The sequence below is a fragment of the Lichenostomus cassidix genome, chromosome 17, assembly GCF_008360975.1.
Source record: "Lichenostomus cassidix isolate B80296 chromosome 17, HeHo_3.0, whole genome shotgun sequence".
NCBI classification, from domain to species: domain Eukaryota; kingdom Metazoa; phylum Chordata; class Aves; order Passeriformes; family Meliphagidae; genus Lichenostomus; species Lichenostomus cassidix.
Window position 1 is genome coordinate 5,175,184 of NC_139497.1, and position 24,614 is coordinate 5,199,797.

The 24,614-nt window shown below is 53.3% G+C and overlaps 1 long non-coding RNA gene across 4 annotated transcripts in view; it reads right to left on the reverse strand.

Moving 5' to 3' along the window:
* LOC146429906 (uncharacterized) overlaps positions 1–24,614 on the reverse strand; it is a 116,616-nt gene that overhangs the window by 88,933 nt on the left and 3,069 nt on the right. The window lies entirely within an intron of this gene.

Here is a 24,614-nt window from a genome sequence, read left to right on the forward strand (position 1 = left end):
CAGGAGAGCCACTCAGCTTATGTTCCATCCTTTCTCCACCCAGCAGACACCTTGGTGCACAAGGCAGGGTGCAGTTTCCTGGCATTCCAGGGATATTTCTTCCAGCTTGCCAAACTTGGAAACAGCCAGAACTCTGCAAATCCTTCCTCTGCCTGCCTGCCCTCTCTTCTCTGAGTCAGGGACAGCCATAACCCATTGCAACTCCTCGTCTGACAGATCCACAGTGCTCAGAGGTGCCCCAGGGAGACGGGAGAGCCAGTCTGACTGGCTCAGGGCTCACCGAGAGCTCCCTGGGTGAGCAGCCTTCCTCACCTGGAAAGCACAGGGAGACCTGTGCTCCCAGTTACCTCCCAAGCAGGTCAGGGCGAGAGCCCTTCATTGCCCAAGCCTTTGCCTTAATTATTTTCATTCCTGTCCCCACACCCTGCCCATAAGAGCAGGGATATAGATGCATACTACAGCACACGCATTTCGGAGGCACTGCCCTGTGTGACAGCAGTTCCGAGGAGGCAAAGTGGCTGAGCCAGAAATAAAGGGCTTTGCAAGTGCAGCCTATGAGGCTGAACTCAATTTGGTGGGCACCATAAGTATTTGGGCAGGGTAGATGAAATGATGGGGCCGGGGGAGTCCCTGACTGCAGATGTAAACACACAAGCAGGTTTGCATCCTTGAACACCGGTGCTCACATCCATCAGCAGGACACAGTGTAGCCACAGCAGCAAGGTTGCCAAAAAACTCCCAATTATTCCCAAATGCCATCAACACCACATGTGGTGAGGGCTTAATTTCTCTTGAATTTAGCCTAACCAACAGGAGAGGAATATATAGACACAGGGAGGAAACCTGTGTGTGTAGAGAGGAAAATATCAAGATAAAAAACACTAAAATAATTAAATAAGAGGGAAGAAGGGCTGGAAGAAAAACAAATATGGGTAGAATAGTCAGGCTCTGGCAGCAGTTAAAACTTCCATGTGTTTAGATTCCCGAATCGATGGTTAGAGATGCTACAACAAATGTCACCTTCATGTGAGCACCAGAACTGCAATTTTCTCATCATGCCTTTTATTTTTTTTCCTCCCCCTCTCTGTGTTGAAGTCTGTTCGGAGGACAGCCTGTTGGGGGCAACCCCTGTACCCAGCAGGCACAGGGTTTTTCCCTGGGTTCCCTCTCTCCTCCTCTCTGTCACTCCTGCACACTCCCTGTCAAGTTTCTGGCTGATCCAGAGGGAGACGTCGGTCCTGCCAGCTCCAGCATCCAACTGCTCTTCCCGGGCCCGGGAGCTGCAGTAACCATAGAAACTGCATCCAACGCGCAGACTCTGCTGGGGGGGCCGATAGGATGCTCAGACACATGCACAGACAGGTAGGGACCAGCCAAGGCTCCACCAAACCTCCTCCAAATGATGCTCAGGTCAGGGAGAGGGGTGAGGCGGAGGGGGAATGAGGCTTTTCTCCCTGAAGCCTCGCAGAATGGCTCGGAGCAGTGTCGGGAGGTGTTTGGTCTCCAGGCTGAGAGCTGGCTGCAGAGCTGACGGTGCATTTTACGGCGCGCGGGGAGATCGGTGAGGTAATTGGGAGGATTCTGTTGCAAAGCTTTGTCTTGGTCTGCCCTGCATTTTATCTGCAGACTGGATGGGTACCCAGGGCTCCCGCTGGCCCGAGAAGTAATCAGTCATTAATCCTTCGGTCCTTTTTGCACCGTGAATATAAACAGGCCAAATCCTATCCCCGGCTGTGCTGGGGAGAGGCTTTATGTTGATGGCTCTGGCAGCAACACACATGCCTCCAAGGGCAAGATTTGGACCAGCACAGTTAGTTAATGAGCTGATCCAAACATTGCATTAATTTTACACCCTTCCCAACACAGATATAACCCCTGCTTTCAGCAGCACAACTCAAAGTGGGCTGGAGCTACAACCACCCCTTCAGACACCTCACGTCGAGTCCTTAAATCCATGCACAGCTACAAAGAGGCGCGATTTTCGGAGTCAGTAGGCACAGCAGATGCTCGATGTCTATCAGAGCCAGACAGAATCCATTTCAGTGTCACGAAAGCAGATCAGAGGGGGTCTGGTGAGGGAGGATGGGGAAGCGCTGTCTGCAGACACCCACGTACACTCCATGGGGCAGGAGGTGGCCATGGCAGCCACAGAGGAACCCAGGACTAGCAACCAGGGTGGCACATGGAGAAGGCAAACACATACAATGGGGACAAAGTAGTGGCTTCACCTGATACTGACAACATCTCTCATCCCTCTCCCTGACCACAGTCAATGGCTTTTGGGAGCACCACAACCTCACCATGGGGCTTTTCTCCTCCCTGTCCCTTGTCCCCATTGCCCATCCATCATGGCAGCCATGACCATCTTGCTCTTGCACCAGAACAGAGGTGCCTAGCTTGCAAGGAAGCGTAAGCACCTACAGGAAGATATGATGTGGGTTCAAAAATACCAGCAGTCCTGCCTTTTTAACACCAAAAACCAAATAAAAATAAGGTCACACAACTGCCAGGCTCCCTCCTTCCTTCCCCCTCTCCAAGCCATAAATACTCCACAAAATCCCCACATGCAAACAAGCCGTGGCCTCCAGACAAAGAGGCCCAGCCTCTGAATGGCCACCAGGTGCCTATTTTGGGCTGTAACTCGGCTGGAGTGGAACAAGCGGGCTCAGCTGTCCTCCCTGTCCGCAGCCCACAGCCGGGCCAGCCGGGCCTCACCCCCGGCTCCTGCCCCTCAATGGCCCCATTGTTCAGGGCTGGGAGCTCAGCTGCGATGGCAGGGGCAGCCCGTCTGGCTCCCTGACATCCGGCAGGGTACGGGGCCCATAGTGGGACAGGGGCCTCCACCATGGCCAGAGGGGATGCCAGCCCCTGGCTGAGGAGCCCCACAGCCCTCCAAAAAGGGGAGAGAGAGAGGGTTCTGTACTGGCAACTCACAGATGAGTTGGGGTCTCTTCTCTCTCAAAGGCTGTCATGGGGAGCTTACAGGGTGAGACAGGTCTCCCTCTTCCTTGCATGACTTTTAGGGGCTTTTCTGGGAGAAGAAGAAGGGAATGTAATGTAATGAGACACACAGAAGTTGAGCTTTCCTCTCCCAGCCCAGAGGCATGGCTTGAAATCTCCCTGCTTCCCTGGGTTGCTCCCCTCATCTAGCCATGCCAAACTGGGGTTGAAAGCAATCCCACAGGCAGCTCCCATCTCCGAAACAGGCCAAGGGATCCCAGGGCAGGCACACGCACACAAACCATCGGAGCAGCCAAGAGCAGACCCAAGCAGGGGCTGGCGTCAGGGCAGACACACTTGAGCAGATCCCAGATCTGCAGGAGATACCAGCACCCACGGAGCCTCCCCGCGGCTCGGCTCCCTGCCAGCACGGCACTGCCCAAAATCAGAGCCCTCGGGCTACAGCGTGGAGTGGCTCCGGCACCCTCTGCCCAGCCCTTCAAGGACTCTGCTCAACACACAGACAGCTCCACCAGGAGCTGAAATTCTCCAAAAGAAGGATTGCGTCGACATTTCTTTTTAAACTCCCAGCAGTTTCCTCCTGGAAAGATGCAAGCAAAGGGCTGAAATAAAACCCTTCCTTGTGCAGCATGAGGGCAGCATCCTCAGCAAGCTTCAAACACCACCCAAGGAAAAATGTTAAAGAGACTACAGAAGCCCAAAAAGCAGAAGCCCAAGGCATCTCTACGCCCATGTTCTTTCTGGGCCAGAAGGGGTGGAAGTGCCTTGGGAGCAGCAGTGGGACATCGCTTTTAACACCTACATGACACACAAGGGACAGTGTCTTCTACTGTCACATCACAGTGTGTCACTCTGTCCCTGTTGCAAGGAATCACTGCAGAATCCCAGCCAGGGACAGCCATACCAATTTAACCACAGGAGCCAGGAGGATCCTTTATCAATACCAGCACAGTCCAAAGGGTCTCCTGCATCCAACACATCCCCATTAAACCTCCCGAGCCAGCTCCATGCAGCAGTACCATCACGTACTGGTTGAACTGGCAGGCAATGCCTATCGATACAAGACGTGCCTTCCTTTTGCACAGCTCATTTCTGTCTCCTGAATGAGAATAGCTTTCCTGGCAGTGCCGGTAGCCCACACGCAGGAACAGCTTGCTGTCTGTACTCGGAGCAGTGAAGTTGCAGAGCAGCCCAGCACAGGCAAGCCCAGCGTTGCTGACTGCTTCAGACTCCTGGTGTTTAAAGAGCACCAGTCCTGGTGCAAGGCTGGGCAGACCTGAGCAGGGACCAGTAAAGCAAAGGGTGATTGGGATTCCCCCTTGAACACATGTCCCCATGGGGGCAGGGAGGCCCAGCCTGCGCTGATTTATTGCAGGAGATACAATTAAAACCCACTCCCTCTCCCAGTAATTCTACAGCTTTTTAAATGGAGTATCTGCAACTCTCATGCTGTCCACATGGACTGTCTCAAATGATCCTAAATGAAGAATGTAGACAAGCAGTCCCCAAGATCAGCTACAACTGACACACAGCTCCCCCAAACAAGGGAGAAAGGCAGTAGGGAACTCTCCCATACAGCATGTCCCCAGACCAGACTTGGAGAAGACCACAGCACCATGAAGGCTGTAAAGGGAGCCATGAAGGCTGCACAGTCCTCTCCCTCCCATCATGTTCTTCGTGCAACACAAGACAGTCTTTTCACATCCAAATCCCGCTTTGTAAGAGTCATGGTGAGGGATTAAAGGAAAAAGCCAAGAAAAAAATCAAATTGGACCATCTCTTTCACAGGCTTTCCTTGTAGGATTTCTCTCACATTGACTTGATACCTCCCTGTGTCACACATGCCCTTCAGCATCTTTCATGAAGGTCATTTAGCAATTGCTTCTTTCCCCTGTATTGATCTCTTATGTTTTTGGCTGCCAGTGACCCACCTCTCAGCTCACAGAGGAAAATCTAGCAAAACAGCCAAATGTGGCTGGAAACCTGGGAGACCTTCAATGGGTCTTCCAAATGCCCAAGATGCTTCTGTTAAAGAAGTTTTGTGGGCTGTCCTTCCCCAAGCCCTGCTGGAGGCAAAGGCAGCAAAGCATGCTCCTACCAAAACTCCTCTGGTTGCCCCTTTCCCTGTAAACACCCTCTCAGGCCATCCCAGAAGGGTTTCATTTGCTGTTGCTGAATCCAAGCATTCAGGAAACAGAGCTTTAGTAGCAGAGAGTGGGATGATGCTATTTATGTGCCTTCTTCAAGTAGGATTGCCCAAATAGCCTGGAAGTAACGTCACCTCCAGCAGCCAGTCGGACCCAGCGATAACCCCATGCCAGATCTCTGCTCCGACAGCTCCAGAAGATGACTCACCAAAGAGATATTCAACCCGGGATCTCCCCATCCGGAGGGAATACCCAGTGATCTGATCTCTCAGACACTATATTTTACTCAGCATTTAACACTGGCAAAACACTTGATAGGACCCAGAGGGATTTCTGCATCTGCTAATCCACTGCCTCTTCTCTCCGTTCCTCTCCAAGTTTTCGTTGTTGCCTTGAATTTGACTTCAAGCCTGTTTCTTTTATGGTGTGATGCTGATACAATCACAACATATCTTCCCAGAACTTTTAAACCTACTGACCCACTTCCAGCCAAGTCTATCAGGGCAGGTGCAGACCTCAGAGATAACATTCCTGCAGCCACAGAGAGCAATTGTGGGACAGGATGGGGCTCAAACTCAGCGTAGACATCACATAACACATGCAGAGTGGGACACTACAGGTATTTTCCCCCAGCCACAGGGAAACAAAATAGAACAAGCTTCAGAATTAGACCTTGTGATTTAAGACCCAACTGCTAGGCAAAGCCAGAGGGATACTTAAGAATTTGGGGGGCGGGGGAAATCTAACAAAAACCCCAGAGGAACTGCTGCCAAAGAGAAGAATGAGAATACGAGAGCTCTGCAGACCCTAAGGTCGGTGAAGGATTGGGAGGAGATATTCCAGGCACTGAAGCTGAGATTCCCCTGCAGCCTGTGGTATAAGACACGGTGAGGCAGCTGTGCCTCTGCAGCCCATGAAGGTCCACAGGGGTGCACAGATCCACCTGCAGCCTATTGAGAGCCCCATGCCAGAGCAGGGGGATGCCCAAAGGAGGATGTGACCCCATGGGAAGTCCATGCTGGAACAGGCTCCTGGCAGGAACTGCAGCTCCATGGAGAGAGAAGCCTATGTGGAACAGATTTGTTGGCAGTACTTGTGACTCCATGGAAGGGACCCACACTGGAGCAGTTCATTAGGAACTGCAGCCTATAGGGAGGATTCACATTGGAGCAGTTCATGCAGGACTGTCTCCTGTGGGAGGAACCCCACACTGGAGCAGGGAAGGAGTGTAAGGAGTCCTGTCTCTGAGGAGGAAGAAGCCACAGAGACAGTATATGATGCACTGACTGCAGTCCCCTTTCCCTGTCCCCATCCACTGCTGGGGGGAAGAGGTAAATAATTTGGGAGTGAAGTTAAGCCCAGGGAAAAGGGATGGGTGGGGCGGAAAGTGTTTTAAGATTTAGTTTTTATTTCTCATTATCCTACTTTGATTTGATTGGTGATAAATTAAACTAATTTCTCCAAGTCGAGTCTGTTTTACCTATGGCAGTAACTGGTGAGCAATGTCTCCCTGCCCTTATTTCACCCCCATGAGCCTTAAGTTGTATTTTGTCCACCCTGTGCAGCTGAGGATGGGAGTGACAGAGTGGCTTTGGTGAGCACCTGGCATTGAAACAGGGTCAATGCACCACAAGCATCAGCATCCCATTAAATCCCACCTTTTCCTGTGCCCAGTCCTCCTCCCACTTACAACAGAAACTATTCCAGGTGCCCACTTCATACCCCAAGGGCTGCAAAAAAAAACCAAATCCTGTCTTGCAGAAAGCATGAAGAAGCCTGGAAATGCAAGATCACCCCAAATTTCTCTCCCTCTTTAGCTTCTGTAGCCATTATACTGCACACCAGCCCTGCATTAACTCCCACCCAGGAGTAAGGTGGGAGAGGGGCGCAGGCCCATGCTGGATCTCCTGGTGCCTGACCCATATCCTATCGCAGCTACCAGACCATCTTTGCCACCAGTCCATTACTGGACATCCTGTTCATTAGGGACAAGCCGTCAGCCCACAGCTCACAGCCTTGCCCAGCTGGCTGCCCAATTTACTCTGCCTGCCCCAGCTCAGGGACACGAATCTATGTCAGACAATCTGAAGTTATTATCTGATTAGCCTATTTGATATTGCAGTGCCTGATTCAATACCCATTGAAATCAAAGGCCCCTTGATCTCAACAGGCACTAAATCAAGCCCTGGCTCTCTCCAGCCGAGCACAACCATCCTGTCTTCCCCGGTTACTCCAGCAGCCCAGGCCACCGCTGCATAATTAGAGGGCACAATGCTGGGTTTAACCCAGTGCACCAACATGGCTTTTCTTATCAGCTGTGAATTTCCCCTTGCTTTGGACTTCGTTCCAGAGGAGTTAAGTGCTATTAAAAGCTTCTGTAACCATAGAATCATAGAATCGTTTAGGTTGGAAAAGACCTGTAAGATCATCAAGTCCAACCATTAACCGCTCACATCTGAGGATCTCCAAGCACTGCAAAGACACCAGTGAGTTATGTTAGCAGCTCTCCTAGGAGAGTTTGAGCAGCTTTTAATACAAGGCAGAAATGGAAGCATTGGGAGATTAAATTGATTCTATCCCAACATGTCCCTGGGCTCAGGGACCATCTTACTTTCACAGCAAAATCAAGTCAGAAGTAACTACCCCAAGTCTCAGGGCTGGAAAAAGAGCAGGAATCTGGCCCATTGCACACAAGCTGCAATTTGAGATGCTATTTATTTTTCTTTTGCTCATTCAGGAGCAGAGCTGCCTGTGTTAGCAGCCACGTCAGTTCTTGGCTCCATGGGGCCCAGGCTGAAAGACAAAGCGGCAGAGGGAAGAGCAAACTGGAAAGTGCTCTACACTGTGTAAACAAGTCCAGGATCATTTCTGGGAACCTGGCACCTGTCCCTGATGTGTTCTGGAGCAAAAAGGGACACAAGGTCCAAGCCTTGCCACCCCCTGGAGACATATTCCTCAGTTCAGCCTTTTGCAAAACGAATTTGAGGCAGCAGGAAGACATCCACCAGTATCTGGCTACATGTCACTGAGCCTTTGAGTCTGTCTGATCCGATAAACCCTTACAAAAGGTTGTAATGGTAGAAAAGGGACACTTAGAGCTCCCCTCCAACAACATTAACCCATCCCCATCTTCTAACCAGTCCTAGAACAGGGGCTGGGGAACAGCTCAGGGAAGGAGTGCTCCTGCCTCCAGCACAAAAGATTCACCATGTGCTGCTCCAGCAACAGCCAAGACAGTAAAAATTTTTGCATGAGCAAGGAGACAGGGATGGGGCTGGACAGCGAGGAGGATACACCCTCCCTCGTTAGAGCAATCACTTCCCGTTCCTCTCTGCCAAGAGCAGGAAAATCCCTTCCATAAATAAAACAAACAAACAAATAAAATAAAATCCTGGGTTTGGGGGAAAGGAGAAAAATCCAGTGCTAAACCAAGGCAGCACGTTTCTGGCCCTGCCAGTTGGCAGCAGGGCTTGAGCAGCAGGAGCAGTGAACTGTGGAGTTCACAGCAATGGGCGCTGGGAGCTGTGGGGAGGGTGGTTTATAGGCCAAAAAGTGGCTTTATAAAAATGGATCTTCAAATATTTGTTCTGACGTGTCTTGAGTCCCATCTGCTGTGCTGGTTAAATGCTCACAGTCCTCACATGTGTCCAGGTCCTGCAGCAATTTGGGGTGAGCAACAGCAGCAACTCCCAGCCCAGACCCAGGGTCTCCAAGCACAACACTGACATTTCCATACAAACCCAGCCCCTTCCTACCCGAGCTGTAGAAGAAACAGATGTGAAAAACAGTTATTCCTTTCCCACTTCTCAAAGAGAAATGATAACATCAAGTTAGCCAAAATCCTCAGAACGGCTCATTTTGATGATGGTGGAAACATCACCTTCTAAACCAGCTAATCCAGAATAAAGAGTCGAGGGTGGCAAATTGTACAAGCATCACCACAAAAGGTAACGCTGTTGTCTGTCCTAGGGGTCTGTAGCCTGGACACAAGGACCCTCCAGGGCATCTCTGGCCACTCATGGCCCTGGGTGAGCCTGAACACCACAGGGCATCAAGGAAAAGTGGTTCCCACATGGCAGTTCTGGCACAGCCAGCTTCCCAACCAACTTTCTACATGGCAAAAAGAAACATGACTCCTTAGTAAAGGCTTTTGGCTGGGCTTTCCACCTCCAGCCTTCATCCCTTTCCGTGCTCCTGGACACTGCTCCTCCCAGCACACAGACCCTCCCAGTTCTTTCACAAAAGCAGCAGCTGCCAGCATCAGAGAGTCCCAGGATGTCCCTTCTCACTCCTGCATGGGATTTTGGGGTGACCAAAGGCAGTGTCTCACAGTCCCCCACAGCTCTTCCTGTCCAAGGACGGCATTCAGGACTGGGAGCAGGAGCCTGATCTAGCCCTTATGGGGTTTCAGTCTGGGCAGAAATCTCACCTTGATGCCTGGAGCAGGCAGGCAGTTCAGGCAGGACATCACAGTCCCCTCCCAGGAACAACTCAGCACCACACAGGGAGCAAAGGAACATGATTCAGGCACAATTTCTGGCTCAGAATTGGCCTGAGCCTGCCCATGTCCAGCCTCTTTTGTAAGCTGAAATCAGAGGGTTTCTGAAGCTCCTTCACTCTAGGAGAGCAAACAGCTGCAGCAAGCTGGATTCCTGACCACGCTGCTGTAGGGCCTTCATTTCCCAACAACTGCCTGTCTCGAGCTGAGAAATGCTGGATGACCTTCCCTGCACAGCATCCAGCCCCACCTGCACCAACCCCCACCCCTCCTCCAGCCCCCCAGCACCAAACACACTCCTTCACTTATGAAGAGCCTGAAGGTGCATCTACAGTTCAGGGAAGCAGCATTCAGGCTGCTCCATTTTCTGTTCTCCTCCTCTGGCTCTTTGCTGAGGCACGAGAACCTTCTCTGCATCCTGTGCTGCTGAGCAGCCTCCACTTCCCCAGCTCCAGAAGTCTTTCCCTGCCTTTGCACTGCATCTGCTGAGCAGCTCAGAAGCAGCCTGCATGAAAGGTACTGACAAAATAAAGTTGGATTGTACTGCATTATTGAAAAAGTGACCTCCAGTGGTCAATAAAGCCTTTGCCCACCGTTTCCAGGCAGCGGTGCCTGTTGTCAAGCTCTGCCGCGGTTCAGCAGGACGGCAGCTCATCTCTCCCAGTCCCAGCTCCCACGGGTGGCTCGTTAAAACTCAGACTCTGCACTTTGGTAACGAGGAGCTCAAAGCACTTTAATGCACGGATGCAATCATGAATGCAAACAGGCTGCAGGCGAGAGAGCAGTGTAAAAGCAGGCTGTTCCCCAGCCCCAGCCCTACAGCTACTGGCTTTAGGCAAACGCACAGGGTCTGATAAGAGAAGTTGGCAGAAGGCACAGTTCTAGAACGAGGCATTTTTCGGTTTTGCTGCAAACCCTCAGCCGTGCTATGTGGGGAGAGGGAGGGGGTTTCAGGGGACACTCTTCCCTGTGTCTCAGCAGTGCTGAGCTCAGCGTCTGAGCCAGGAGGAGGCTGATGGACCTTGTGCAGGTGGCACACAGGTTCCCCTCCGAGATGCCCTCTGCTGTGCCGCAGCATTCCCACTCCTTTCACATTTGATTTTTATGAACAACTGCACAAACAGCTTCCTCCCTCCCTCCCCTACCCCAGCTACAGAAGGCAGCAGGATCCTGGCACATTTCTTTTAACCTGTTGGTGGAATGGCCACCTCTCTCCCTCATTGTGTGGTTCACAGCCCCAGAATCGAGAGAGGGGAGTTGCTGTTTCCCTCTAGTAGGCATCCCAGCAGCTCTCTCCTTTGGCTGTGCACTCACACAGCTCTTGCAGCCAGCAACTGGTACATGGCATCCCTCCCATGAGAGCAGGAGCAAGTAGCTCCAGCTGAAATAGTGATTTCATTGCTGCTCTCCAGACTTCAGCATCTGGCATGGCTGTGGCGCCAAGGGCAGGACACCTTCAGGCAAAGCCAGGCAGTTCTGCTGTGCAGCAGGTTGCAAGTTCCCAGAGGAGTAGTGGACCATAACATTTGGAGGGCCAAAATCATGAGGCTAAACCCCACAGTCTGCAGCAAGAACGCATGGCCTTGTGATGGCCATGCACAGCCAGGAAGGAGGGAAGAGGAAGGGACCCAAGCTTTTGGAATGACAGTACAGCCAAACCCCAGCTGCCTCAAGACTACAAAGCTCTTCTCCTCCTGCCATGGATGGGTGGGCTCACCTCACCAAGTAGAGACCTCCTGCAAAGCTTGGCATGGTCCTGACACCACAGTCATGGGCAACACCCCAGCTATTTGTCCTTCTGAAGCATAAAATTCACCAGCAGTTCCTTGCAGCTCTAGGAGCTGGAAGTATTCCCTGTGAAACTCCTCTGGGCTTAACCTTATGGGCAATCACAGAAAGGCTGTTCTGAGCCGCTGTGAGCTGATGTGATGACATCTTACATCATCTGGTCAAAAACCCCCTCCTCCACTTGGTGCTGTTGGCATAGGGTCATTTCTGGTGAAAGCAGCTCTGGCAAGAGCACCTTCCCCTCCCACCAGGCAGGATGAGGTAAAGGATGGTGTTGGGGACTGGAATTTCAGTTGTTTGTCTCTTTTCATGGTGCTGAAATACAAGCTGGACTGAGCGTCACTTTGCACAGGTGCAGGCATTGCTCAGGGCTCTGGTGAGGTCCAGCAGATCCTCCAGGACCCATCTGGTCACAATCAGACTCACAAAACATCCTTTTCTCTCCAGAGAGATGAGCACACACCATGTGAGTCAAACCTGGGTTTGGGCACGTTAAAAGCAGCCACATTCAACCTCTTAAACTTGGACTTCAAACCAAAAGCTGAGGCATACAGCTGGGTGGAGATGAGGGACAGGGTGGGATCTTGATGCTGCTATTGCAGGTCTTGTTTGGAACTGCACCGGCACAACCCTCCACAAACAGGCATCATATCCAGCCTTTGTCCACCACTCCATCCCTGGCAGATCGGGTCTATCAGGTGAATCTGGGCCCAAGTCACAGCTTTGCAGCTTCAACCTTTAGAAGTTTTAAATAATAATAAGGCATAGCCTTGCATCTCAGATCAAGCTCCCTTTTGGATCATCCAAGCCCCAGCTGGGAGTGTTAAACCAGACAGGCAGGACCAGAAAACATTCCCATCCTACCTCTGCAAAGAGAAGCCTCCACTCCACGCCCTTCCAGTCTGCCCCTGGGGTATCTGTCTGACAGGCGGAGCAAAGCTTTGTTGTTTAGGGCAGCCTAATCCTGCAGCCTTTACATCAGTGGGACCAGATCCCAGCTCTCTTGGTTCCCCCAAGATTGGATGGACCCTTCTTGGTTCCTCCAAGGCTGGGGTGCGTCTGGGAAGGGGGGATGATTGCAAAGGTCAAGAGAGGGGACACAATTCAGGGCCATCACACACTGTGAAGCTGCAATAGCTCTTCCCTTTCTCTGCTTCCCTCCTGCCTCTGCAAACCCCTCTCGGCATTGCCGGGCGAGCGAGGCTCAACCCGAAACCTGGCTGCAGCAGGGCTGTACCTGCACATGTCGGTGAGTCAGAGCTGGCCGGCCAGATAGACACGCACCAAGCCCTCCCCCACAGCCCCTTCAGCTTCAGCCTCCTTGACATGCCCTCACCAGCAGTTTAAAGAGGGTTTCCCCCCTCCACCCCCTTTTCCTTTTCTGCTCTTTTTTGTCTTCAGTCCTCCTGGTGGGTGGGGAAAATCCCGGGTGTCAAACTTCAAAAGGGAAGCGTGAGTTCACATCGCATTCAGGTCCAATGTGCTGCCTAACCACAGGCTGCTGCCCGCACCCACACCCGGGGCTGGCAGGAGCTCGCGTGGGGCCTGAGGAGTCCAGCACTTGCAAAGGATGCAACCATCCCGCTGCCTCCCCTCCCGAGACCCATGTGGGCAGGGGATGTCTGTTTGTCTGTCCATGGCTTGTGCAGCAGCTAAGCCAGAGATGACAGTTTGGAGGTGGACCTCAGGGGGGTTGCAGGGTTGGGATTCAGCCCCCTGCCAACAAGCCCACTCTGAACGCAGAGTTCCTGGAATTCAGCTGTGCAGGAAGAAGAGAGAACACCTTACCTCCTGCCTGCTCAGCACTACATCCCTGACAGCAGCTTTGTGGCTCTACCACACATCCCATGAGACATCATCTTGGTGGCACAGAACAGCCCTAGGATTCCTCACACCAAATATTCTGCTTTGTGCATTTGGATTCCATTCTTGGTCTGGTTGATTTTTGCCAAAGGCTGTGCCCACCAACAGAGTGGCCAGACCAAGGAAGAAGCAGATCAGACCAGCAGCACAGAGGCAGAAGATGTGCTCCATGTTGTACAGCCAAAAAGCAGGAGGCACAAGGAGGCATCTTGTCACCTGCAAGGACTTGGGCAGGGAGGAAGGCTGGACAAAGCCACCCACACCAAACCTGCTGTGCTGTACAGAGCTCAGGTACTCTCTGCAACCTGCAGAGCCAGCTTGGGGCAACAGAGCCACCAGCCCCAGCCTTGCACTGCTGCCGCCCACAGCAGCCCTGATGCACACAAGCCAGCACCTCCACATCTCCTGGTTTCCAGATTGCCAGAGCAGGGCAGTTTGGACCTGGTGCTTTCATAACAAACCTATTTTCTTTCCCTCAGTCACCTGCAACAAAGAAAACCAGGCACACAGACAGTCGAAGGAGATGTAGCATCTCTTTGATTTTCTATTGTATTCCTGAATAGTAAGTTAAAGCCTATTCACAGTTGATTTGGTTCTGTTTTCAGTGGCATGAGACCCTCAGGCTTCATGGGGAGAGGAGCTCTCCCACAGAAGAGCTGGCAGGAGCCAGCTTTGCAGAGTTAGGAGCCAAGCTGGTCCTGAGAGGTGAGTCAGAAACCCCACACAGAGAGGAAAAGGAGGATGCTCAGAGCACAAGAGCCCAGACCTGTGTGCCTATACCATGAGCCCCAGTCAGGGACTGGAAACAGCTTCACTCCCTGCCAGGAGCAGAGAGAAACGTCAGAGCGGCATTTTGTTGAAAGGGGATGTGCAGGAGTGTGGGAGGATGTGTGGATGCTCCCTCCCCAGAGGAAAAGGCACAGTTTTCAGTGAGAAAAAGCTGTGCCATTGAGGTTGTGAAGCACTGGACAGGGAGTGCTTCAGCCTCTCCTGATGCCCAGGATACATCAGGGCAGCTCTGATACCCAGGCTGACCTGCAGAATCCCTGGCAGCCCGTTTCTGCCAGCCACCACCTTACAAGTACATGTGCCATGATTTTAGTCCCACTCTCCCCAGCACTGTTTGGATGCAGTGTCCTTAGCCATGGCAGCCAGCACTGCCTGGGAAGGGGCTCTAACCCCACCTTCACTGCCAGGCACACAGGCTCTGGAGCACTTGTACAGAGCACAGGACCAAATACTGGAATAAACAGGACACCAGCCTACTAAAAGCTTTGAATAACGACTTCTGAACACAGTGCCAGCAATGCAGTTGGGAACACACATCCACTGTGGATACCTGCTCTCAAAATACCACACTCAGTTCAACCAAGATGTTCACCTCCAGCAAGGTCTTCAGCTCCACCAGCCTACAGAGACAGCTGGGCACAGAGAAACAAGCAGCCTCACTTTCCCACACAGCCCATGGTGCCCAGCAAACATTTAGCCTGTGTCTAACATGTGAAAACCATTTCTTTGATTGCATTTGCCCTCTGTCCCCCTCCAGGTACACAGGGATCTCCAAAAACCCCACCATGCAGATGTGGAGAGGATGCTTTCAGCAGCACCCTGTTACAGTGGAATAAACCCCTGCTCCAGGATTGCTGGGACAAATCTTGATTTTAAAAAAGGGCTGAAGTTGCAGGGGGCCTTGAGAAAAGGAACAGCCTTGCAAGTGAGGTAGCTACATGGCAGTACCCATATTTCTCACTGTGAAGCGTTCCCAAGGAGACATAGGGCAGGAGGTCCTCAGCATCTCCCCAGGGTTGTCCCCAGCAAACCCTTCAGCCCCCCCAATGCCCTTCTAAAGGGGCTTTCCCTGCAGGACACTGGCAGGAGACCAGGAGCCAAGGGAAGGGGGCTGCTGTTCCTCCAGCCTGTGAGCCAAGAGGGGTGCACGTGACGAGGTGTTGGCTTGGATTTCCAAGCCCTGCGACAGCACCAGCTGCTCCTGCCCATCCCTCTCCTCCCAAAGAGGCCCACAGATCAGGTTTCCTGGGCCGCCACATCCAGGTGAGTCCCCGTAGACCTGACCAATGTCCCCTTCTCTCAGCCATTCCACAGAGATGCCAGACCAGCCCGTCAGCAGGTGAGTACTGGCGCATCCCTGCTGGCTCCAGCTGACACATCAGCGAGGGAAGATAGTGCTCCTCACCTCCCACAAGCCCGGGGGATGCAAGAGGTGAGCTGGGCAGGGACTCACCCCAGCAGAAACCAGATCTGGGCCGCTCCAGAACCAAAAATAACCTGCCAGCTGCCCAGGAAGAGAGGGGAGCCAAGCGAGCACAGATCACGCACATGTCAGGAGGGGAGTCATCTGCATCCATCTTCAGGGATAACAGAGGGGAGCATGGGATTTGGTGCAATTCAATGCATAACAGCAGAGCAGCAGCACAAAATAGCCTTCAGGCTTTTTGGGGCAGCAAAGCAGCAGACGGCCAATACCCCCAGGGTCCCATCCTCCATCTGGGGAAGAGCTGTCATGCCTGGTTCCTGGGAGCCCCAGAGAGCCCCAGTGCAGCTGTGCCAAGGAGAAGAGACCCCCTGCTCAGTCCCTCCTGTCCTCCCCCAAGAGGCAGCAGCAGCAGCCAGAGCATCTGGGAGGCCAGAGAACTTGCAAACTTGTGCTGGGTGGGAGGGTGTTCTCCCACCTCCAATCACTCCAGCAGCAATCACCCAGGAACGCTCTTCCAGCCCAAGTAGGGGTGAGTGGTGCTTGGAGAGGGCTGGAGAAGCAGGAAAGAAAATCTGAATGTGCAAAACAGAGCAAGGAGGCGCATCCTGTGCCAGCATCCTGTGCCAGGCTCTTGGTGCAGATGCACCTTATGTTTTCGAGGAGCAGCAAGAGTCCTGATCCTCACAGCAGTCAGGAAAGAGGGGAACATAGAGCCTTTTGTCCCCTGGCTTAGCTGTGATGGGACAGAGAATCCAGAGGTGCCTTTGGAATGAAGGAAGGCAGTCAGACTCCATTAACAACAGCCCTTTAAGCAGACCCAGTCCACATCAGAAATACATGTTTTTCCTATTCCCATTATTACACACCATTCATGAGGACCAGGGTTAGGCTGAACTAGAAAAGCAGCAGGTAACATTTCTGCATCAACCTATACTTCAAGAAATACTCTTTCCCTGGTGATTTCCAAATCTTCCACTTTTCTTACTTCTTCCTGCCACCAAGGCACACACAACTTGATGTTTCTGAACCTGTCACCTCAGACTGGGTCAACACCTGCCTCCAAACCCAAGCAAGGAGCAGAAAGGAGCAGAAACTCCAGGTGCAAATCACCCAACACCTCAGCTTCCTCAGCCTTCTGAAGGCACCAACAGCACTCATCTCCAAGCACTGTTACCACAGCCCAGGGGAGGGGATTTGCAGGGCACACCTCATGGAAAAGCTCTATAAAATGGGGCCAAGCCCTCAGCAGGTACAAGCTGACCTCAGCGAGCAGAGCTGACCTCATGGGGAATGCAGAAGCATTTCCAACCAGACTGGGGAGGGAAGCTGGCATGAACAACACAAGGGTGCAGTGCTGCAGGATGCCAGTGCTTGCATTCACGCCACTTCCCAGCATTCTGCACAGGATCAGGGCTGCTCCCAGTTTCTCAGAGCCAGCCCCTCTGGGCAGGAGGAGACAAGCATGAGCTCCATGATCCTGGAGCTGCAGTCCTCCTTTCTCCAGTGGTGGAAGAAGAAAACAACATCAAGCAAGTTTTGGGCTGTCGCTTCCTGGCACCCTTGGCAGCACTGCCCATGCCAGCACAGTGTTCTTTCACCTCCTTCCCATCACTGTGTCTGGATAGAGAGGAGTGGCTCTGCTTCCCAGCCTGGGGGTAACAGTGGCTGGGGAATGATGAAGCCAGTTCCTCCCCATTTCCCAGCACTGGGGCACTGCACCAGCCAGCAGGGTGTATCTCCTTCCTGCTGTCCCAGCTTCTGGTGCAACAAGGACAGGGGGAAACCCCTGCACAGGGCTGTCACTTCCACAGGAAAAGCTCATCTGTGCAGGGTGGAAGAGGAAGCCCTGGCACCTCACAGCTTCATTGCCATCTCCCTGGAATTGTTTGCACAGAGCTGCTCTGTCCTGGTCTTCCTGCCCCTTGCTGGAAGAAGGAAGGCACCAGCCCATCTCCCACACTCAGACTCTGTTGGCTCTGCTTCACCAAGAGCACTTCCACACAGTTCTGGACCAGACTCTGGTTGCCATCACTAAGTCTTCTGGGCCAGAGGTTTTAGCACCCAGCATTGTGCACCCTGCCCTACCTGTTTTCCTGGTGTGGAGAAAACCCTTAGACTCTGCTCTCCAGTCTGGGTTCCCAAAGCACCCACCAGGGATTAAGACCTCCCTGTCCTGACCCTCAACATCCTGAAATGCTAACTCAGACACACAAAGAAAGCAGAAGCTCCACACTGGTGATCTGCACCATCTAAAAGCCTTTTATTTCATTTCACTTGCTCTCTCATTTTAAGCTAGCCGCCAATACCTTGGGAAACACAGGCTAGAGAGACTTAGGATTTATTTTTGAGAGCTTAACATCCATTACGCTCTTAAAAAATTTATGCCCTTAAGCATCTCCACAGTGGCTGCTGAACACCCATTAAAAAAATTTCATCCACTGCTTAAGCCTGACAAGTCTCACCTTCAAGAGATACCCGTAAAGACCTGACAAGACAACTCAGCTTGAGCCCTGGGCTCCTAAGACCTGACCATAGCACAAACAGCCCTGGGAAAGACGTTATCCCCCAAGAGAGCAAGACACCAGAGGTGAGGTTTATATCCCAGAGCAACCACGATGCACTGACTTTGCCGCAGATGACTGTGGCAGGACAGCTTGATGTGTCAGTTGGAAATGCAATTAACTTCGATGTGCAGGGGGATAAGGGAAGAACTGAGGTTCCTATGGATGCAGTTGCTTGGTTCTTAATTCCTCTAGCAACGCTAGCCTAGCAATGTTATCCACGTTTCATTTCTACCCTTGCCAGAGCCAAAGTTCCCTTCAGCCTTGGGAAGCCTGTGCACATGGGAAAGTCACACAGTGCACAAAGTGCTGCTGCACCCAGCAGCTGCTGGCAAGCAGCTTCACCTCCAAGACCCCCAGCCCACAGCTCCTGCTGCCTCCTCCAGCAGCTGCATTTCACCCTTCAGGGCTTCTACTCCACCATCAGACAGGAAGGGTACAGGCTCAGCCTTAGTCTGAGCAGGACTGTGTCAGAAGCAATCAGCTCAAGGGGTGCAGAGGGGTGCACACCTCAGCAGCCTCAGTGCAGGGCTCTTCAGAGGCACCTGCTGCAACACAACCATCACAACATGTTAGGCAGCTGTGAGACTGCTGGTACGAGGCTCACGAATGGCAGGCAAGGGATGAAAAGCAAAAAGGAATAAGCAACAGAGCTAAGACAGGCCTGTAGGAGAGCTTTCCTGTGCCCTTCTCCACCAGAGAGCTTCACCAGGTCTCTATGGAGCCCCTAATTCCTCCCCAAATGCTGTATCAGGGTTCACACAGCCTTGCAGGCAGGTCCTGGCTGAGCCAGGCACAGCACACACATATACAGGAGCTGTTTGCAAGACAGCAACATTGCAGCACCAAGGAGTGCAGGGAGCACAGGAGTGAGTGACTGGACCAAGGCCCAGCCCAATATGCAGCACCCACCACCTCACCTGGCCCATGAACAGAATCTGGAGAGTAGACAGGCACAGCAGGAGGTGTTAGACTGAGCCCCTACCATCTTCCCTGAACCCCATAGGATCCTCTCTGTTCCCAGTTCACATAAAGATTGCACTGGTGCTTCCACAGACTGCTGTGAACCGGCCACAGCCACAGGGCAGGACCCCTTGGGGCTGCTTGTCTCAGCATCCCTGAGGCAGCAGGCTGGCTGCATCCACAGCACAGTAGCATCATGGACTCCCTGCAGCCGAGGTTCCTTGCTGGATGGAGCAGCCAGCAGCTCACCACAGGCAGCCTCTCCCACTCCATGGTCTCCTTTTGCATGGAAAAGGATGTGATGCAGACTCTGCTGCAGCCCAGAACAGTGTTTCTGCTGCCCTCAATGTGTCCAAGAGGTCACAGCTGCACGGGTTGTGCACCAGCACCCAACCACATGAGTCCCTGCACACAGGGCAGCTGGGTCCAGGCACTGCAGGCCTCTCTACAGACAAAAGCTCTCATGGGCTTTAGCCCTTCTGTTCCCACCATGTCACACATGCACCATGAGGTTTCTGCACCCCAGGGAAGAGTTCCTCTGTTCTGGTTACAAATTTCACCCAGACAACTCCAAAACCAAGCAAGACCAGCAGTTCTGCCCACTGCCAGTCATGCCGAACCAGTCACCAGGCTGGAAGGATTTTGGGCACCATCCTGAACTCATAGCATGGACCAGTTGGAGCCCAGTTCCAGGCAGGAGCATGTGTTCCCAATGCTGTCTCCCGAACACACACCCATGAAGGAAAAAGGATCGAGTACAGCCCCTCAGCAGGCAAACACCTAGGCTGTGAGGAGGCTGAGCTGCACCCAAAAGCCCAGGAGTGAAAGGCTCAGCCAAGAGCATTGGGCTCAGCTCTGCCACCCAGTCCCTCCCCTTGCCTTCATGCTGGTGACAACCCACAGGTGATCCAGTGTGTGACCCTGGGAAGGAAAGGCAGGCCTGAGCCACCTGCCCCAGAGCATCACCCAGCATCAGCCAGCTCAGCTGCCAGCTCCCGGCAGAGCCACAGCCCCCCCCACACCAGTTGTATTAGGGTGGTTATTCCTGCTTTTCCAGTCAGCAAGTCTCCCGTGCTGCACTCCAGCATCCCCTCTCCAGCACATTCACCTGCCAGAAAGATTTCAGCCCCCGCTGCCGAGGCTCAGAGGGGCATGGAGGCAATGACCACCAGCTCAGGGAAGCAGGGACAAAGCAATTAAAAGCAGCCAGTGCAAGCCCACAGCTGCCCAGCTTCGCTGGGGCAGATGTTTCATAGGCATCACCATCACGATCCCAGTAGGGGATCACCCACCCAGCTGTGGCTCCCACCACCCACCCAAGCCAGCCCCGGCTGCCCCACAGCAGGCAGGAGCTGCTGAGGGCTGGATGCTCCGCAGTCATCTCCCTCCAGGTTTGCTCAAGCTGTCTAGAGGTAGTTGCTGGCGAGGGGCCAGGAAAGCCGCGGTGGCTTTGATGTGGGTGTCTGCTGGGCACATGCCAGGGCCGGGCCAGGGTGTTTAGCTGGAGGCACCGGGTGCTAGACTGAATTATGCCGGAGGGAGGAAGAAATCTCCAGGTCACGACTGTGCCACAGTGGCAGGAGAAATCTGCCGCGCTGCCCACGATGTCGCTACTCCACATTTCTCTCCAGCGCTCTTTATCTGCGGCGACCATGAGAGGGGATGTCTCCCCTGAAAGGAAACAGATTTTCCGTGGCATGAAGAGCGCTGGGGGTTCGGAACCCACACCACGGCAGAGCCGGGCTCCAGGCAGAGAGCGCCGGGAGGAGGATGCTCAGGCGGGGATGCAGGACCAGAGCGGTCCAGCGCCGCGCAGCAGCCCCGCGGCGGGCGGGCCCAGCACCGCGCCGGTGGCGATGCCCAGGCGCCGAAGGAGTTACTGAGAGCGGGAGATGTCGTTAATAAGGGAGGCCACGAGAGTGATTTTTATCTTTAAAAAGCCCACAGCCCGGGTTGCGCGGCTCCGCCAGGGAGCTCGCTCGGGCACAGCCACTGCTCCTTTAAGGTATTTAACAACAAAGTGGGTGAACACGCTGGCTCCTCCCCGAGCCGGCACATTCCCTCCGGGTCCCCCCGCCCCAGCCATGAGTAGCAGCGGGGACCCCCACGCCAGGCCCCGGACTACCAGTCCCGGCACACCCCGGGGGTTTGCTCCCTGCCGGGGATTGTAGTTCTCCCACCGCCTGTCCGTCCATCCAGGGTGCACCGTAAGGCCACGCTGCTCCCGGCCGGAGGGGCTCTGCTCGGGAAGGCTTCAGGTTCCATGACAGACGAGCAGCCATTAACCCTTTCGGAGCCCCGCGCCCGCTGGCAGCACTCCTGGAGTGACTTTCTGCGGGGAAGGGGATCACCACTGGGACCCCATCGCACCTGGGGCCAAGCTCCCATTCACCACCCCAGCGTTCATTCCCCACGCAAGCCACAGCTCCAACTTTGCTACAGTTTTTGCCCCAGCTGCCCTCCCTACAGATTTGGCAAGCACAGGGAGCAGAGTTTGGTTTGGTTGCCCTCAATGTCAAGTGTCACCTCGTACCCCAAGCCCTGGACAGGTGGTGTCACTGAAGATGGCAATGCCCATCACAAGAGTCACCAAAGGGTGCCCCAGACACTGCCTGTGCGGTAAAACAGGCCCTGCCCTGCTCAGATGAATATCTAGAAACCACGGGACAGGGGAGATGGGAGGGGAAACAGAGGCAGGATTAGCCCTAGATCACAGGTGCCTGGTCTCCACCCCTCCCAGAACCCTATAGCAGCTGATGCCCAGCCTTCTTTGAGCCTGCTGCTCCCATCGCCAGCAGGGAGCACAATTACAAATCCCACTCAGTCCCCAGCAAGTCCCGTCCTGCTCCACCCAGGACAGACGGGAACAGGATTTGCAGGTAACATCCCTCATTCATGCTGGTGTTGGAGACAGACTTCCCAGTTTGGGCAAGGACTGTGCTCCAGCACAGCCACATTTACAACTGTAACTCGGGGTCAGGCCAAGTCCAGGGATCAACCCTTGGCTACACAGCAATAAAGACTGCAATTAAAATAAGGTCTCTATCAGATACCACATCCCAGCAAACAGCACTGGTTGCCCAGGGCACCTCATGGCTCCTGGAAGTGATGCTTTGGGGCAGCAGCAGCAAGTCCCCACAGCACCTCCAGAGAGCCACCAGCTGCCAAGGGACCCCCCTGGCACAGACTTGCTTTCTCTCTCCCAGTGTCAGAGGAGCTCCCAGGATCTCACAGGACCTCAGGAGAAGGGTGAGCGCCACGTCTATCAGGGAGGATTAATGAGCTTCTTGGCTGGCAGGGCCCAGGGGAGCACCCACTCCAAGGTGTGAAATGCTCCCCAGAGGGAGTGGACACCAGCTTCATCCCCTCTTCCAAAAAGGGCAGCTCCTGAGCTTGCCACACTCAGTTATCCTGCAGCTTTAGCATCCTGCAATGATTTTGAAGGAAATCAATGGCCTCCAAATGCCAGAAACAAGGAGACAAGGCACCAACAGCAAACAGCGCAGCTGGACAGGTTTGTTAGAGACATGGGGAAGTGCCTGTGCCAGGAGTTTTACAATGCTGCCCCTGTAGAGCATCACACAAGCAGCTCTGGGCATGAGGTGAGCCACACTAATCACACCAAGACCAACCAGGACACTGCAGCCTTTCCATGAACACCAACAGCTCTGCTCACACCATTGGCAGTTCATTCCCCTCCTCAGCTCTAGCAAGGAACAGATCTGCTACTGCCGATTGACCTGTGTGCACAGCAAGCCAGCAACGAGCTAAAATACATCAGCACAGGCAGAAACCCCCTTCTTTGGGTCACATCACCAGCTAGCCAACACAGCCTCCATTTGCCTGTTTACAGCAGGATAAGCAGAGCCCATTGAGGAGAAGATCAGCAGTAGGATCCTGGTAGCAATCACCTCCTCAATTCCACCCTTCCAGGATAAGTCAAAAGAAGAATCATGCAATTCCCATCCAAGGGACCTCCCAACACTACAGTAGGAGCAGAGAAGGCACAAGGAGAGTTTGTAAGCACCATGTGGGGCACAGCTGCTTGGCCACGCTGCAGTGAGAGGCCATGAAGCAATAGCAGGGAAGCATATGGAAGGACCCATACCCTGCACAGCAGTTCCCTGGGTACCAGGAACATAGGAAATGTGTTGGTGAATTTAGGTAGGAGCAGACCAAATCAAAATACCGAGCATGTCATCCATACCCAGTGCCACAGCGGTGCTTGGGAGAAATTATACAGCTCCCCATCTAAAAGCATGGAGAAAAGATAATTAAATGGATGCTTTTTCAGTATGGTTTCAATCCCTTTTTCTCCAAGATTTTATACAAAGTATTTGAGAGCTGTGAGAAAGAACTAACAGCTACGACAGTGAGGTGACAGCCCTACCCACAGCCCACTCGATCAATACAGATGGATATGCTTCTCCAAGGGCTGCTGGCTTTGGGAGCCAACATGCCCCTTCCCTACACACTGCAGCAGAACCGTGGGTCTGCCCTACAAGTCCCCACCAAGATGGGGAGCAGCTTGGGAAGCCAAGCAACATTAAACCTGCTCAGCACAGAGGAGAAGGTGGCAGAGGCCAGCCCTGCTCCAAGAGCTCAGCTTGAAAACCTTGTTCTGGCTTGTTTTCCCACTAGCTTTGGGTGCCTGACTTGTAATAAGTAAGCCTGAAAAGCAGGCTCCTTTTCAGACATGCCAGGCACCCACAGCTCCAGCTCATAGATGCATCTCCAGGGAGTCAAGTTCCAGGTGCACCCAAAAAAACTCGTGTTTCAGCCAATACCCAAAGGCCTCCGTTTCCTTGTCTGAGAAAAGCTGGGCAGTGCCTGGGCCCAGGACTCTGAGGCTCAAGGGGAAATTGCTTTATAGCAGCCAGTCTAATTGCACTGAAATTATGAGATCAAGCAGTAAATTCACGTCTGTGTTCGTTGCTCTGGGTGGCAAAGCTGCACTGGCAAGCGCCTGATCTCCACTCGCTGCAAATTCACGTTTCATTGGAAAGGGAAGGAGGGGGTTAATGAAGGAGAGCATTGCCAGTTGGAAGTGCTACCTAAAAAGGGTTTCTCCTACTAGCTGAAGCAAAATGGTTTCTCTTGCCAGCTTGTTTACTCTGCAGCTGAGAGCAGCGGACCGCCAGGTTTTGTTGCTGGAGCCTGCTGCAGGATCGACGGCTTTGAAACCGGCCCTGGCACCGGGAACATCAGCAGGGCTGGACCAGCTGTGGTACAGCTGCACCATCCCCAGCTCAGGAGCAGCCCCACAGTGCCCACATCGCAGACAGTACCCAGGACAGCATCATCTACACCAGGAAATATGTAGCTCAGCCGCCCAGACAGCAAATCCTGGGCCCATCCTCTTCTCCTTTGGGGAAATAATGGTTCTCGCCATTTAAAGGCCAGTTAAAAGCTGCAATTACATTTAACCAAGATGGTTTTACATGAACTGTCCACTACAGCAGTAGAGCCCTTGCCCATGGAAAGGGCACACAAACCCCAGCACCAGGGAGTAGGGATGGCAGACAGGACACAGAGGTTTTCATGAGAAAGGCAAGCACCAAAGCCATCCTGCCCCATCTTGCTGCTGCAGAGCCAGAAAATGGACAGGACTCGTTATC